Consider the following 4291-nt stretch of genomic DNA (forward strand, 5'->3'; position numbering starts at 1 on the left):
AACAGCAAAAGTGCAATTCACTCACAAATTAAGCTCCCCTGTAATGTAAATGTGCATGGAAGAAAATGCTAAGAAAAACAGTAGAAATTCATTTTGCTTCTTTTATTGAGTCAACTGAGGACAGGTAAACAGTTAACTATGGAATGAGTCATAAAATACACAAAAGGGGAAAAGGGGAGACGGGAGGAATCTGAAAAGTTGGCAAAACAAGCCATGAAATCATAACCTGCACACAATGTACCAAAGCTGGGTGGGGGGGGGATCCTCAGGGCTGGGAGGGGAGGAAGAAAGTATTTTAAAACTTATTGTAACTGTACATATATGAGGAATGTTTGTACACCCTAAGAATGAAACTCAGCGATACAAAGAGCAACTTGAGTCCTGCTAAAGGTTTTAAGAACTGAAGTGGGTTCCGAACAGCACGCACAGTTGTGCCACTAATTGGAAGCCAAAGCACACAACATGCCACATTCTTCTCTCCAGGAAACCACATTGATTCTCATGTATATGATGGAAAGTGAGTCAAGCACCTTTTCACCCTATTCAGTGAATCCCATGATGTAACTGACAAGTTACTTAACAACAGGAAAATGGGAATGTGTGCTTTGTTGTACTGGTTTGGGGACCTCCAGTTCAGTGGCTCACTTTAAGTTGTGGCATCCAATTTAAATCTTATACGAGAACTTTCCAACGCAATATACAGTTAATGTGCATGACTCAATGCCACAGGATGCGTGATGGTCATATATTATAAATGAACCAGGCTATTTATTGTGGAATCCATGCTATTTCGTGCAGAATGCTATTGGCAGCTAGTTAATGCCATATATCCACAACCTCTACAATATAGCAGGGGGGAAATTAACATGATAGGTCACTCAATTATTGATTTTAGTTCATGTACATTTACCATCAAGTATCTAGGACTAGGGGGGACGCAGGTGGCGCTGTGGGTTAAAGCCTCAGCGCCTAGGACTTGCCGATCGAAAGGTCGGCGGTTCGAATCCCTGCGGCGGGGTGCGCTCCCGCTGCTCGGTCCCAGCGCCTGCCAACCTAGCAGTTTGAAAGCACCTCCGGGTGCAAGTAGATAAATAGGGACCGCTTACCAGCGGGAAGGTAAACGGCGTTTCCGTGTGCGGCTCTGGTTCGCCAGAGCAGCGATGTCACGCTGGCCACGTGACCCGGAAGTGTCTCCGGACAGCGCTGGCCCCTGGCCTCTTGAGTGAGATGGGCGCACAACCCCAGAGTCTGTCAAGACTGGCCCGTACGGGCAGGGGTACCTTTACCTTTACCTATCTAGGACTAGTGATGCACAAAGCCAGAAGGCACATTCCTGTTTGATCAGAAGGAAAAGCTGTAAATGCAGTCTGTCAATATGACAACCAATCAATACAGAATAAGGCCCCATCTGCACTACACAGTACAGAGAGCTGCAATTCCCAGACTTCCTCTAGAAGTGGATTGTTAAAGCACTCTAAAAACTGTAGCTCTATGATGGCAATAAAAGTCTCCTAAAATCTCTCAACATACTTAAAAACTACAATTCCCAGTTTGAAGGAAGCCATGACTGTTTAAAGGAGTATGATACTGCTTTAAATGTCTTGTGCAGAGATGTTTAGGTATGGAACGAAGAGATTATCCCACTGATAAGTTACCTGTTGACGAGATAACAGTGACAGAAAATGCTGAGTGGCTGCTACATACTTCACAGTGCAGCATTCTGCTGTGGACTGCAGTGGAATCTCCTTGAGTTAAAACTGCATGTATAGCTAAACGCTCTGGGAAAAGTATTTAATATGCCTGTAAATAATTTAAAGCACACTTCGAAAGCTGTTTTACTTTGAGTTTGTAAGAGATGAGTGATTTTCATAAGGTATTTCTAACACTCTTTGCTGCTTTGCTGGAGAGAAGAGTGCCCAGAATTCAATTAACTAAAGAGGAAGCAAAAGTTAATGAAAGGGCATGGCATTACTGGCCACAGGACACCATTTTAAAAATGTCAATGTGCGGATGCACGCGTTAAGAGTTCTCAGTCTTCATGATGCTTCTTTTGTCTCTAGATGTTAAATCCCAGGGCCTGCAGATTCATGCATGCATATATTTTTAAGACCCACCTTATTATTCTAATTTTTTATTATATTTGTGTATTGCCCTTTATCCATAGATCTCAGGTTCACAACATTAAATTACAATATAAGAAACACAAATTGTAAGTTGCTTTAAACTGTTTTTAATATTGTGCTTTAATGTTGTAACCTGCCCTGGCACCTTAGGGTGAAGGGTGGGTAATTAATAAATAATAATATTAAATTACAGATCTAGTATCTTGTGGCACTGCCAAAGAGCTTCATAGTTTTTTGTTGTTCTTATAAACTGTTGTTGTTAAATGTATATTTACATGCATATACTCCAAGGCAAATATATAACATAATGAAAGCTCACCATACACTCCATGAGCAGAGAACATAGGCACTCAGTTTGGGGTATCAGCATGTAAAAGTCTGGAGGATGAACATCAGTGCTGCCCTTGGCTATATGCCTTCATTCCACAGTGGCACAATGATAAACTGGAAGTATTTTTACAGTGCAGTCTGTAGGCAAGGATGTTATTAGGCCGTTGGTCTAGGGCATCTAACTGTAAAAATCAGGATCTATGGAAGTTGGCATTTCAGATCTGTGTTTTAGCATCATAGCTGTTCCAAGCTAGTTGTTTTTTATTGTGCAATCCATGGGTATAGAATTGAGTTACTAATGCTCCAGTTGTAAGTCATGAGGTTTTATGTCTTAGCTCTCCATTCTTTTTACACCATTGGATTGAATATATTATTTGTATAGCACACTTTCTAGCATGGATGAAAGCTGTAATCAGATAGTGCATATACAAATTGTGAGGATTTGTGTCTCTGAATTTATACTGCAGCACTGCCACAAAGTAGTGGATCTGTGATTTGTATGGAATACTCTGAAGGCAAAATGGTGAGTTGAACCTTCAGGTTTCCAGGAGGTCCAAAGTTTAACTTCAGAGGATGCTGAGCCATGGTTAAATGCCATGAAGGCTGAACTTGATTCCTTAGAGAGGAACAAGACATGGGAACTAGTTCCAGGCCTGTCCTGGCCACAAAAGGTTTACAAAGTTCAGTTATTGCAAAAAATGTCAGTGTTAATTTTATGCATTTATTAAAATCACCATGGTATTTAACAATATTATCTCATGTCCTTTAGAGGAGAAATTGTGGATTGCAGAATTTTAAATACCTGTCATCATCCTTGGGTTCACTCAATTTTGTTTATAACACTCTTCCATTTTCTTCTAGTTGTGAGGGTGGGGGATGGGGACGGGCCTCACAAGTGGAGTAGCCTAGAGCCCCTCTTCATCTAAATCCGGCCCTGGCCCAGGTGCTTAGAAAATAAGATGGGCCTCTTTTCCAGAAATAAGCAAGCGAAGCTTTTCAAAGCATGGTTTGCATGCTGTTACAGTTAGAGGAGTCAGTTGCAAACTGCATTGGATAGGACGACCAAAGGCAAAGTTGGTCTGTTTCTTAGTACCATTTATGTTGCATTCCATGGGCATGGATTGAAGTTATTGTTAGATGGTGGCTTTGACTGTAAAAATAATGAAGTTTTACGTCTTGGCTCTGCCTAGAACAGACCTTCAGTGGGCGTGGCTTGAAGGGCCTCAGCTTTTTCACCACCAAACTTGGGTCTCCAGCTGGTTTTGTGGACTACAGTTCCCATCATCTTTGCTAGCTAGGGGTGATGGGAGTTGTAGTCCAAAAGCAGCTGGAGACCCAAGTTTGGTGGTAAAGAAGCTGAGGCCCTTCAAGCCATGCCCACTGAAGGTCTATTTCTAGGCAAGTTTCGGAAAACCCTGATAGGGGGGGACAGGCCAAGTATCTTGGGAACTGTAGTTTGTATACAATTCGCAGCACTCTTAACAAACTACCTTCCCCAGTATTCCTGGAATCCTTAATACAGCTTGTCTGCCTGGAGAGGGGGGGTGTGTGGCCACACTTTCAGGCAGAATTTCCCCCGTGCTTCAGGACTCAAAGCTCTCGAAGAAGTAACCTTTTTTCAGCCTTTTCAAGAAATCCTAATAAAGGTATTGATCAGCTCACACAAGTGAAATTTGCGCGTGCACACACCAAGGCCAGTAGGCCTCCTTGCACTTTTTTTTTGCCTTCCTTCTGTCTACCCTCATTTAGGCGCAGAGCCAAATCTCTCGATTGCAAGTGCTGCTGCAACGTGCGACGCCCAGCACGAGCGCGCGCTTCTCAACGCCCGGCTGCATATC

This window comes from Podarcis gaigeae, assembly GCF_964106915.1.
Source record: "Podarcis gaigeae genome assembly, chromosome: 7".
Lineage (NCBI taxonomy): Eukaryota > Metazoa > Chordata > Lepidosauria > Squamata > Lacertidae > Podarcis > Podarcis gaigeae.